Raw genomic sequence first — 14,626 nt, forward strand, 5'->3', positions numbered from 1 at the left:
CAAATGAACAATTTCTATAGCCAGAAAATAACTTTCAATAAATCTTTCTTTAGGGTGAGAGACCCTTTATATACTGCTGCTTTAGTGGACTTACTGGTGAAGTAACCTACAGAAAGGGACACGGCCTAGGGTAGTCTTGCACATGAATTACTCCCCCATGAGGTGACATTAGCCTCACTATCAGCACAATTGATCTTACTAATGAAGTAATATTTGATAAACTTGCAAGGAATTAGCTCTCTACCAGGGTGAAATGTGGCTTGGTGACAATGCATTCTTGAGACACATGGTGAGCCACGATGGTGGATTTCCCGCCACAATATATTCATTGATTTGATGCCTAACACTTGAAGTATTTATATAAGATCGACTCTTCTTCAACGAAAAATGATGGGATATTTGGAGGAACTTGAACTTGTCCTAAGTTTTGTAATTAATGTCTCATATTCATGTGGCTGGGAAAGATCTGTGTAGCCCACCAAGATGTAGAAATGTCACCTTGACTAATTGTGTCTATGCTGATTACTGAGGTACACTCATTGAATTTTAAAAGCAATGTACCTGCCTTTGTTGGCAAAAGGCATGTACATTGCTTTGAATTGAATGATGGAATGGGGAATTGAGCAGAATCAACCATACATCATTGTTTTAAAATTCGGATGGAGCACGGTCAATCGTCCAATCAAGTTGGATAGTGACTCAATCATAATTATTATAAAAATAATATTAATACTTAAATTTTAATATATTATAAAATTTTCTTAAAAGTTTAAATCCCTAAATTTTTATTTATTTAAAAATCTCAAAAAAATTTTTAATCCCTAAAATTTTGACATATCTCCCAACACCCCTATAAAATTAATTAACCCTTATATTTGATGTCCAACTTTGGTGCCAATATCCATTTTATTTCCAGGTTTCATGGAAGCTTGACACGTCAAACTACTAAACAGACCACAGATACAAATGCTACAAAAGCAGGTACACGTTGGCTTGACAATTGCAGCTGAATAAGCCACCTCTAGCATCCATTGAGTAATAGATTCCCCATATCCTTCCTTTATCAAATGTCCATCAATAATTCTATGAGAACAAAATTATCTTCAAGCAATTTAGATACACAAATCAATTTTTTGGTAATTTCAGGCACATGAAGTACTTGTCGTACAGCAAAATTTTGAAGAAGCAGTTGTACGCAATTTATGGAACCAATATGCACATAGGTAAGTTGTTACCATTCCACAGTCAATGTATCTAGACCTTGATGCTGAATTGATGTTAAGTCGCTGAAGATTTGAGGTGACATGATTGGTGGCGTCACTGTCAATGTACCAATTAGGATCCACAAGTGTAGTAGGATTAGCAATCATAGCCTAGAAGCTTGAAAATTCCGATTCTACTTAATTATTCAGACTTTAGAAAGAAGAAAAAGTCTCTCTCCCATCTCTTTCTCCCTGAAAAACAACAAGTACGGTGCCTCTCTCTCTCTCTCTCTCTCTCTCTCTCTGTGTGTCTGTGAAATGAGTAGAATAAGGACGAGGAAGTCTTTGAAGAAGCATCAGTTAATAGTTAAAACAGAAGAACCCAGCTTCCAATGCCTGTATGATTAATAACCCCACTTCCTTTCAGAAGCAACTTGTGCTACGTGTAGTGCTACAGTTTAGGCTTTCTTGTGTTAATTTATGCATATATTTTTCATTAATACCATAACTTTTTTATGCTTCTGCAGAGAAAAAGTAAGAAGGTCTTTCAAGACTAAGCATTCAACAGATATATAGAAAATATAATAATTTTTTTTCTGCAGCCCATTTTGAATATTGACAAATCTTTGAAAAATCACTTTCTATTTTGTTATATCTGTCGTGTCTTCTCATCACTTAGTTGTATGTTGAATTTTCTTGTTTTCTTTTTAGCATATATCATTTTCTGCTTGCCTAGCTTGGATTTTATACTCCAAATAAAATAAAATAAAACCTCTGTGTTCTTTGTTTTTGCACATTAGAATGCTTGAGTTAACTTTCAATATAGAGATTCTACTTAATTATGCAAAATGGATCGAGGAGATTACCATGTACTTTTGTTGCTTTCAAGGATTAGGAATTGCATTATTTTGCGTGTTTTGCTGTCGAAGTTATCTACTAGTTTAGTGGTAAAGTAAAGCTCATAAATTCCGGATCAAAACAAAAGAGCCCCATCTTTATAGTTTACTCATTTTGGTTGGAAACAATTTCCAAATTCATAGACTGAAATCCAACAAATTTTTTGGCTATATTATTCTTGTTGCCCTAACATTAGTGGTAGGATTTATGCTAGGATTTATGCGTATTTGATAGGATAGCTATATCATTAAACCCAATTTCAAAAGTAAGCTTTGAAAAACTAGGGTTTTGAAACTGGGATCCACATGAATAAGACCATAATGATTGAAGAAGGTTAAATCCAAGTTGGATTTTCAAGACCCTTTTTGGAAAAATGTATGAAGAATTAAACTCTCAATCTCTCATACGTCTCTATTTAATTTCCATTGCCGGTGTCGTCCTTTAGGTTCAACCCTTGAACTTGCTCCATGCATATCTATCAGGGTGGATGTTTTTACATTGGTTGATAAGATCTGTTTTAAGATTTTGGGACAATAATACTGTTAGCATAACTTCTTTCTTCTCTTCCTTCTCTAGCTCTTCTCATTAATTACTTCAAAACGAATAAAAAATCTAGTTTTATTATAAGTTTTATTCTTGAGCTTAGTTAAGCCATTTAATACGATTATTGTGCAGTCAATTCGGAGATGATAATTCTCTATTAAGGGAGAAGATATTTAGAATGACTCAATTTGGAAGGAAGATATTCAGATTGACTTAGACTCAAACTAAGATAGCGGAAGATCATGCAACTTCATAATTCTATGTATTTTTTATCTCAACTCTATCATGTAATTGGATGCTATATAAACTCATCATAACTTGTTTTCAAAAGGGCTGGGGAATTGTTCTAAGCAAATTTTCCTAGGAATTATACTATTCTTTATAAGCTCTCAAAAGTAAGAAGATAACAGTGGACGTAGACTTAACTTCTAACTTGCCGAACCACTTTAAAAATTGTCTTATGTTCTTATTTATGATTCTTTCTTTTTTGTTCGTTGTTGATTTTCATTAAATAACACGCACATCCATTCCGGTTCTAGCAGGGTCAATCATAATTCTCTAGTTGGTGCAGATTTTTGTATCAACATTTTGGCGCTAGTATGAGGGCTTGATTCATAGCAGCTCTCCATGTTTTTTCCTCAAGTCTCAACTTCTTCAACAAATCCCAGCTTCTTAATCTAGAATCACATCGTCAAATGTGAAAATCTGAGTAGGATAAAGTCTGAATCTGGCTAAGTGGTAAACACAAGAATTGTAGCTCTTTGAGTTAGCTTTCCGATGGTCTAAGAATCATCCAAATCCGAGATTTTCAACTCAAGTTATCATCAAAATACTAAAGCATGTTCCAAATCAGAACTATCAGAGTCAGATCCCTCAGATCACGTGCTTAGATCACTATGATCTTTAGCTTCAGATCGTGTGGCCAAATCGCTCGGATCGTGCGCTCAGATCTCTCAGATTAGAAAGAGCTCTCAAGCTCTTAAGCTAGCTCTCTATCTCTTAAGTTATCGAGCTGTCAAGCTCTCTAGCTCCCAAGCTATCGAGCTCTCAAGCTAGCTCTCTACCTCTCAAGCTCTCTAGCTCCTAAGCTATCGGGCTCTCAAGCTAGCTCTCGAGCTCCCAACTATCAAGCTCTCAAGCTAACTCTCTAGCTCTCCATGCTTTCTAATTGAACAATGCTCTCAGATCAAACTCTTCATGCTTTCTGATCGAGCTATGCCTTAGAACAAGTTCTTCATGCTTTCTGATCGAGCTATGCTCTTAGATCAAGCTCTCCATGCTTTCTGATCGAGCTATGCTCTCAAATCAAGCTCTTCACGCTTTCTGATCGAGCTATGCTCTCAAATCAAGCTCTTTACGCTTTTTGATCGAGCTATACTCTTAAATCAAGCCCTCCACGCTTTCTGATTGAGCAATGCTCTTAGATCAAGCCCTCCACGCTTTCTGATTGAGCAATGCTCTCAGATCAAGCCCTCCACACTTTCTGATCGAGCAATGCTCTCAGATCAAGCTCTCCACTCTTTTTGATCGAGTTATGCTCTCAGATCAACCTCTTCATGATTTCTGATCGAGCTATGCTCTCAAATCAAGTTCTCCACGCTTTCTAGTCGAGCTATGCTCTCAAATCAAGCTCTCCACTCTTTCTAATCGAGTTATGCTCTCAGATCAAGCTCTCCATGCTTTTAATCGAGTTATGCTCTCAAATCAAGCTCTCCACGCTTTCTAATCGAGCTATGCTCTCAAATCAAGCTCTCCACGCTTTCTAATCGAGCTATGCTCTCAAATCAAACTCTCCACGCTTTCTAATCGAGCTATGCTCTCAGAACAAGCTCTCCACATTTTCTGATCGAGTAATGCTCTCAGATCAAGCTCTCTATGCTTTCTGATCGAACTATGCTTTTAGATCAAGCTCTCTGCGCTTTGTAATCGAACTCCTCACACTTTTAGATCGAGCTTCTTGTGCTCTTTGATCGAGCTCTCTATGCTTTTAGATTAAGCTCTTTATGCTCTCTAATTAATCTCACAAGCTTGCTCATTCGCTTAAGATCACGTGTTCAAGATCTCTTAGATCTCTTAAATCGCGGCAAGCATAATTCAAGTTCTTCAGTTCGAGACTGCAGCCTATAATGCGACAACCATCCAGATCAAAGACATGAGTTTTTGAAGCGCGATTATGCACTCCAAAAACTGGGGGGCTATTGTTGTGTAGTTAACCGGGAGAGGATAATTCCCTATTAGGAGAGAAGATATTTAGATTGGCTCAATTTGGAAGGAAGATATTCAGATTGACGTAGACTCCAACTAAGGTAGCGGAGGATCATACAACTTCCTAATTCTACGTATTTGAATCTTATCTTAACTCAATCATGTAAATGGTTGCCATATAAACTCATCATAACTTGTTTTCAAAGGGGCTAAAGAATTGTTCTAAGCAAATCTTCCTAGGAATTACACTGTTATCTATAAGTTCTCAAAAGCAAGAAGATAACAGTGGACATAAGCTCAAGTTCTAACTTGCCGAACTACTTTAAAAATTGTCTTGTGTTCTTATTTATGATTCTTTCTTTTTTGTTCATTGCTGATTTTCATTAAATCACGCACACATCTATTCTGGTTCCGAAAGGGTCAATCGGCATTCTCTAGTTGGGGCAGATTTCTATATCAACAACGATATAAAGGAAGAGAAGAAAGAAGTTATGGTAAGGGTATTATGATCTAAAAATCTTATAATTTGTTATCAAAAGGAGAAAGCACTATGTAAATGCAATGAATGCACTACATTGTTTATCTGTCAAACCAATAAAATTATGTTATGCAATTATTTTAAATTTTACAAATATTATTGGTTGTTAGAATTAAAAAGAGAAATAATACACTAATGTCATATATTCATAAACCTGATACATATACGATGTGATACATTTAATACATAATATATTTTCTTGTTATCAATATATCATATAGATAGTTAAAATTAACAAAGACAAAATAAAGAAATATAATATATGATATTCATCCACTTGATATATGGATAATATGATACATCTAATGTATGATGAATTTTTTTTTTAAATAAAAAATATTAATTGTTAGAGTTGAAAAGATATGTAAACTAATACATACATAAATGATATATATTCGGTTGATGCGATTTTTTCGCACCAATGAGAAATACATAAATCTAATGGGAATTTACGCAAGGGTTTGTAATAAACTGATAATTTAGTGTTGGATTAATGCTAAAGTGATAAATAAATATAAAGAACTGAAAATTTTTAAAGTGGTTCAGATACAAGGTGCAAATCCTATATCCATTGTTATTTTATTGTTTTTTTTTTTTTTTGTGTGTGCTTTTATAAGTTCAAGCAATCTCAATCCTCAACACAAATGAGACAATTTCTATAGCCAGAAAATAGACTGTTCAATAAATCATTTCTTTAGGGTGAGAGACCCTTTTATATACTGCTGCTTTAGTGGACTTACTGGTGAAGTAACCCTTACAGAAAGGGACATGCGGCCTAGGGTAGTCTTGCACATGAAGTAACTCCCCCATGAGGTGACATGTAGCCTCACTATCAGCACAAATTGATGCTTACTAATGAAGTAATATTTGATAAACTTGCAAGTGAATTAGCTCTCTACCAGGGTGAAATGTGGCTTGGTGACAATGCATTCTTGAGACACATGGCGTGGAGCCACGATGGTGGATTTACTGTGCACAATATATTCATTGATTTGATGCCTAACAACTTGAAGTATTTATATAAAGATCGACTCTTCTTCAACGAAAAATGATGGGGATATTTGGAGGAACATTGAACTTGTGCCTAAGTTTTGTAATTAATGTCTCATATTCATGTGGCTGCGGAAAGATCTGTGTTAGCCCACCAAGATGTAGAAATGTCACCTTGACTAATTGTGTCTATGCTTATTACTGAGGTACACTCATTGAATTTTAAAAGCAATGTACCTGCCTTTTGTTGGCAAAAGGCATGTACATTGCTTTGAATTGAATGATGGAATGGGGAATTGAGCAAGAATAGTCAACCATACATCATTGTTTTAAAATTCGGATGGAAGCACGGGTCAATCGGTCCAATCAAGTTGGATAGATGACATCAATCATAATTTTATTTTTAAAAAGTGACATATTAATTACTTAAATTTTAATATATTATAAAAATTTTCTTAAAAAGTTTAAATTCGCCTCTAAAATTTTTATTTATTTCAAAAATATTTCAAAAAAATTTCATTAATCCCTAAAATTTTGACATATCCTCCAAACACCCCTATAAAATTATAAATTAACCCTTATAATTTAGATGTCCAACTTTGGTGCCAATATCCATTTTATTTGCCAGGTTTCATGGGAAAAGCTTTGACAGCGTCAAAACTACTAAACAGACCACAGGATTACAAAATGCTACAAAAGCAGGTACACGTTGGCTTGACAATTGCAGCTGATATAAGCCACCTCTAAGTACTCCATTGAGTAATAGATTCCCCATATCAAAAAAGTGTCATCAATAAATTCTATGAGAACAAAATTATCTTCAAGCAATTTAGATACACAAATCAATTTTTTGGTAATTTCAGGCACATGAAGTACTTGTCGTAACAGCAAAAATTTTGAAGAAGCTGTTGTACGCAATTTAATAGAACCAATATGCACTATAGGTAAGCTGTTACCATTTCCAACAGTCAATGTATCTAGACCTTGAAGGCTGCGATGACTGATGTTCTAGAGAAGAAAAATCAGTAGTCTGCGTCTGCTGACTAGAGCCAATGAAAACTTATATCATATCCGTGATAGCGCTGCCAAGCACCATGATCTGACTTTCTTCACAATCAACAAATTATTTTCCCTTCGTTATTATTTGAACGTCCTCCTTTATCTCTTCCTCTAGAAACATTCTGATAGCCACCTCTATTCACATTTCAATTAAATTGAGTGCCAGGAAATAATCCAAACTTATTCGCAGCAATTAGATGAGCTTGAGGAAGAGTGTGTTTTGAGATACTGGATTTACTTTACAGCAGCAAATTGTACCGAATTTTCAGAATGCAAATCAACCGTAAAGAAATTGACACCATTCGAGATGTTAGATTCATAATACCAGCTTCAAAATCTAATCCATATAAGACAAAATCTAACCGCTTATCATCATAAATAAAAGTTTACTAATTGACAATGATCCTTCCTTCATAGTTTATAATTGATGTTTAAAATGACGTGTATTAACTTTGCAACTATTCTGATGAAATTATTGCAGAGTAATCCAAATTTCAGATGAAGTCTGACATCGAGAAATATAGCTATACTTTAGCTCTGAGATAGAAGCCAATAGCCAGCTGAACAACGAATTCTTTGTTTTGTTCCAATTGACATATTCAAGATTAGGTTTTTGATAGAATCATCTAATACTTTTTCTGACTTCGAGATCTTCACTATCACAAATGGATCTAGACATTATATTAAACCAAGTACGAACTACTTAAATTCATGGTTGTGAGTTGTAGAGAGAACAAGAGAACTACAATATCAATAATCGTCACGAATCAGTTTAATAGAAAGAGGAATGAGAATGGTTAAGTTAATTTGTGGAGGAGTTATAAAAACGAATTTATCAGATTGTAAATTTGCGGAGTTCTTAAAAACGGAAGAAATTTTCTCATCAGTGTTTGGAAGGTGAGAAAATGAATGAAAATTTTCCATGACTAGAAGACGTTTGTCAAAATGCTCTAATAACAGGTGGAATAAACCTCAAATTGAGGAAAACTTTTATTAATTGAACGCTTTCAAGTACTAGCACTCTTTTATATTAAGCTTAAAGCGGACCATAAACGACTTCTAACATCTCTTTATATGACTCAAAGCTCTTTATTATAAAGAGTTTATCCATAAAAACAAGAGTCCAACAGATTCATTATCTTTAAAATATAAATTACAGAATGAATTTGACTCTCCATATTTAGAGAGTCAAATTTTACTTTTTATTCTAATTTTAATTAATAAACTACAAATTTTTATAAATTTTATTCATTAATTCTTTCTCTCATTAAGTTTATTTTTTAAAAATAAAGAGTATCTTCATTCAATTTAAAGAGTCTATTAAATTTAAATAAAAATTATGTTTTTTATATTTAAAAATTAATAAAAATATTTTTTATTTATATAAAATAAATTCTTCAAAATAAAAATCAGATATGCTTTTATTAAACGTAAATGGAATGCTGAGTAAGCATAGTCAACAAGTCAAAATGCTAAAACTTGACTTTCAACAGTAAGCTCGAAAATCATGTTAAGATCGACTTTTCTTCAACGAAAAATGATGGGGATATTTGGAGGAACGTTGAATTTGTAGCTAAGTTTTGTAATTAATGTCTCATATTCAGCCCTCCAAGCTGTAGAAATGTCGCCTTGACTAGCTGTGTATATGCTGATTACTGGTTGAATTTTAAAAGCAATGTACCTGCCTTTTAATTGAATGATGGAATGGGGAACTGAGCAAGCATAGTCAACCGGTCCAATTGGATTGATGATATCAATAATAATTTTATTTTTTAAAAATTACATATTAATCACTTAAATTTTAATATATTACAAAAATTATTTTTTTAAAATTACATATTAATCGTTTAAATTTTAATATATTACAAAAATTCTCTTAAAAAGTTTAAATTAGTCCCTAAAATTTTTATTTATTTAAAAAATGCTCCAAAAAAAATATTAATTAATCCCTAAAATTTTGACATATCCTCCCAACACCCTTATAAAATTGCAAATTAACCCTTATAATTTTAAAATACTATGAAAACCCCCCTAAGACTTGAACTGGACCAGAGAAGCTGTCGAGTCCCAGCTGGTCCAGTCCGATTTTTAAAACAAAGCCATACATTACCCATTTCTGCATATTAATTGAAAACTTATCTTAATAACAATATCAACTGATTTGATTTTTCACATGAGGGCAATTTTACATACTTGTTTTAAAGCTTAAGCAACATTTGATTTTTCCCAAGTAAATTAGTACAATAGTTCTAGGCCTTTACAGAGTATTTCAAGAAATTGAATATAAATTGTTTGAATTCAAGGGTCAAACCATGCACGCCCCTATGACTTTTGTAATTCTCAATATAAGGGTCTCCATTATTTGACAAGAAGTAAAATTCACCTAAAAATCTTAACGTGTACTTTAAAGACAAATTTGATGATATATATACATAACAAAATATGTTTATAATGTATGTTAATGGGTCGTTTTTCCTTTTTCTTTATTTTTTGGGTGATAAGGTGGGAGAATGGACAGAAGTTTATGAAGGGCTAACATTTGCAACGGTGAGAGAGGCAGGTCATGAGGTGCCACTCTTCAAGCCAAGGGCTGCTCTGCGGCTATTCAAATCATTTTTGAGAGGTGAACCTCTTCCAAAGTCTTGATGAAGAAGGACAACAAAGAAAAATGAAAAAAAAATTAATTCTAAGTCTTTGGTATTGAATTGATGTTATTGTTATGAACAAAGAAATTAAATTAAGTTAAGTTAGTAGAGAGAGAGAAAGAGAGGGAAAGAAAGAGTTTGATTTGTGTAATAGGAAAATTAAGAAAATTGGAATGAATCCATTTCTTTGAATGAAATAATTATAGTGGAAACCATTGAAATGATCTCATCACTTTATTCAAACAATTTGGTAATGGAAAACACGGAACGAATTTGTTTTGACTCAATTTGTCCCCCACCTTTTATATAATTAAAGTCTGAATTTTTGAATCCATGTCCAGAAGCTGGGGGCGATAATTGCGAGAACAATATAAAACTGGATGCAACTAAGAAATGTAGCAAATGGCAACTCACATGAACAACTCCATATTTAAAATATGAACTATTCATATTCCTTTTTATTTTTCTTTTCAGTTTTTGCGCATCTCAATTAATTCTTTGGAACCTTAGAACTATTGATCTGGTAAAAATTTCAATGACTATCTGCAACTGAAGAAGGACTCAAGCTTATCAAAATGTTTCTATCAAATCATTAAGAGGTAGTTTATTCAAATTCATCTTTACTAATCTTAATTTGTAAAAATTTAATGTATTTATTTAGAGGACAAATTTAGTCATAAAATCACATTATTTAACTTAATATTAAAAATAATTGGAATGCACTAAACTACCAAACCTAACATGGCCTAACATGTTTTAACTAAACTATTAAAAACTCACCCGTGGGTAGTTATGCACAACCTTTTTGGTTCACTTTTATCGTTGGATCCCATGATTTATCGTTGGATCCCATGATTTACCTGGCTCGGACACCTCAAACAAATCCTATACATTTTAAGAAAAAAATGTGATTATTGAGTTAACTTCATATATCTAACCCCTTAAAACAGTTAAACTATTGATCCCCATGTATTATTCTTTAACATCCTGATTCTATTGGTTACAAAGTCACTGTACTTGATGCAACGATATTGATATTATGGAATCATTTGTTGGGTTATTATTTATTAAAGTCTAATTACAGTGTATTCTCCCCTATAAAATAGTACCAGAATCAAAATCTCAGTCAACACCCATGTAGAAATCAAGAAGAAGTTATCACGGTAAATGGTGACTTTCTTTGTATTTATGCGCGTAGAGGAAAATGGTCAAAGCCACGAGGCCTCCCCAACCCCAAGTGTATCAAAAGGCCATAATCAATAAACAAAGACTAAGAACAGAGGAAGGAGAGAAGTTTCACAGAAACTTAAACGAAGACACTCAAACACGCACAAAGAGAAAGAGAGAGAAAGAAGAAGCTAAGCTATAACCGAGAGAGAAAGCTAACAGCTTAAAAACGATTAATTATCTTCAAAAGCATCCGGGAAAACTGGTCAGTTTCATTAGTACTCTCCGTACAAAGTCTCCTTTTTTATTATTAATANAAAGGCTTAGGAAGCAATTCCATATTCCATCCAAGTAACAACTTGGGCCACACTAAGGGTGGAAAAATTCGATTTTTTGGTTTCGTCTTCGGTTCGGCCTTTTTTTCCAGCCCTAGCCCACACCATTAATTAACCTTACTTTCACGCTGTGGTCGCTTAAAGAGCTAAGTAAAATTACTATTACCCCCTTTATTTTATTCCTCTCTCCTTCCGCCCTTTGGGCTTTAATCTCTCCTTGGATATTAAAGACTTGAATTAAAAGACTTTTCTCCATGCTTCCAAATTTATTCACCAAAAACAAAAACAAACATATAATTAAATTAAATTAGATAACTAACAAAATATATTTAAGGATAATAAATATGGTCTAAAATAGGCCTAACAACATCAGAATTGATCGTCCATTTGAGCGATGGATGATCAATTCTAATGCTGTTGGGCCTCTTTCTAGATTCAATTATAAATAGGGTATCTCTCTTTTTTGATGGTGGTATAGCGTTTGAAACTAAGATAGATAACAGTGTTGTTAATGACTTTAACAATTAGTATACGATATGTCATGTCAAGTAGCGGTTCTCCACAATCCAGTTTCAATTCATGCCTCAGATTAATAAAATTACCACTAACCTTTTCATAATAAAATTTAAGAACTTATGAGAATATTTATGATAGTATACAATAATTATAAAAATTAAATTAAAGTACATAATGATTTGGTGTTTATTGACTATATAACCTGTATAAACGCAAGAGGTTTGATGATCAGCAATATTGTAGATCTTTCAAAGATTTATGGTAGTGTACAGTCTGAACTTTCAACTCTTCCGAAAGGAACCTAGATAGCTGAAACAAGGCTCCCTTTGGTCTTTATCTTTAGGCCACACCCTCGAGATATACACTGGTCTTTATCTTTGACAAACATCAATCTTCATCTGCTTTTTGTTGATCCCACACAAGTTGATAGTGGAATGTATTTTCTATTTTTGTTTGATTCCTCCAATACACGCTAACTAATTTCTTCTTTCACTAATTGACCGTTCTTTCAAACATACAAATGAAGAGTGCTTCCAGTTGTAGGTTCGTCACTATTAGCTGAGATTCTAGTACAGAGATAACTATTTTTTATGCCAGGGTCTATTTGAACTTATGTCTACCACTTAAATTCCGGGGTCTTTATCTCAACTAGTGACCACCACTGATTTTCATACAGGTAAGACATTAGCTAGCAGACTAGCATAGAAAACTCAGTCCATTACTCCACTTGTAGAAGTCAGCATTCAAAGTCTTCCACTTCCATGGAAATAATCTCGATCTCTGGGTCGCTCAAATTTTGAAAATCCTCCATATACACATCCAATTAACATAACTTGGTGAGTTTTAGATGCTAGGATTTTGAATTATATAAGCTGGGAACATACAATTAACATAACATAACTTGGTGAGTTTTAGATGTCCGTAGGAACATATAGGAAACTGAAAACTAAAATGAGTCCTCCACATATTCTAGTTATTCCTTTTCCTGCACAAGGCCATGTAATTCCTTTACTGGAGCTTTCATTATGCTTAGTTAAGCATGTCTTCAGAGTCACATTTGTTAACACAGATCATACTCACAACCGGGTCATCAACGCATTACCGGAAAATTCTATAGGGGATGGAATCCGTCTGGTATCGATTCCAGATGGAATGGAAGCCGGGGAGGATAGAAATGATATGGGGAAGCTATGTGCAGCAATGCCGAAGGTGATGCCGGGGAAGCTGGAGTAGCTCATTGAAGAGATCAACAGAGGGGTGTTTTTGTGATTGTTGATGGGAGTGTTGGATTTGCTCTTGAAGTTGCAGAGAAGATGAAAATTAAGAAGGCTGCCTTTTGGCCTGCATCAGTCGCTACTCTGGCTTTCTTTTACAATATTCCAAAGATGATTGATGATGGAATCATTGACAGTAATGGTAACACGCTCTAACTCGTTTTTACCCTTTTCCATCTTCCGCTGTAAACTTTTTGCAAGTTAAAAGTCACTGAATCACCGTCTTCTTTGTGTACAATTTGTTTCCAGGGACTCCGCTCAAGAAACAAATGATTCAGTTTGCACCCAACATGCCTGAAATCAACAGTATAAACTTTATTTGGGCAAACATTGGTGGCGCCGTAGCCCAAAAGATACTCTTTGACTATTTATGGAAGACCACAGAAGCTGTGAAAGTTGCAGATACCCTTATTGGCAACTCAACCTATGGCTTTGAACCTGGAGCATTCAACTTGGTTCCAAAGATGCTTCCAATAGGACCTCTTTTGGCGAGCAACCGACAAGGAAATTCAACAGGATACTTCTGGCAAGAAGACTCAGCATGCTTGGAATGGCTTGATCAACAACAGCCTAACTCAGTCATTTATGTTGCATTTGGCAGCTTCACAGTTATAGACAAGATCCAATTCCAAGAGCTGGCACTAGGACTTGAACTCTCCAACAAGCCATTCCTGTGGGTTGGTAGGCCAGACATTACTGATGGTGCCAATGAAGCCTTCCCAGATGGGTTTGAAGAAAGGGTAGCCAACCGTGGGAAAATGGTGGGTTGGGCGCCGCAACAGAAGGTTTTGAGTCAGCCTTCCATTGCCTGCTTCTTTAGCCATTGCTGTTGGAATTCAACCATGGAAGGTTTAAGCAGTGGGCTTCCTTTCTTATATATGTTGGCCATACTTTGCTGACCAGTTCATTGATGAGAGCTACATTTGTGATGTTTGGAAGGTGGGATTGCGGTTTAAAAGAGACGAAAGTGGAATCATTACACGAAAAGAAATTAAAAGTAAGATAGATCAAGTGGTTGGTGATGAAAAATTTAAAGAAGAGCTTTAGCACTCAAGAAAACTGCCATAGAACCTATTTTCATGCTCATCCCTAATAATATTCATATTGTCTAACAATTGCTTGCAAGAAAGAAAAATGAACAGTTCATTCCCCAACAGTTCATATTCTAACAATTAAAATGAACAGTTCGCAAAAATTTAAATTTGAATAAATAAACGTTATCTATCTTTGACCTCATTTTTCACCTCCCTCCTTC

At 34.3% G+C, this 14,626-nt stretch overlaps 1 pseudogene; it reads left to right on the forward strand.

Annotated features, from left to right (window-relative positions):
- Window positions 1-12,874: 12,874 nt before the first annotated feature.
- LOC116126982 lies at window positions 12,875-14,483 on the forward strand (annotated as a pseudogene).
- Window positions 14,484-14,626: the final 143 nt, after the last annotated feature.

Source organism: Pistacia vera, unplaced genomic scaffold (genome assembly GCF_008641045.1).
Source record: "Pistacia vera cultivar Batoury unplaced genomic scaffold, PisVer_v2 Contig188, whole genome shotgun sequence".
NCBI lineage: Eukaryota > Viridiplantae > Streptophyta > Magnoliopsida > Sapindales > Anacardiaceae > Pistacia > Pistacia vera.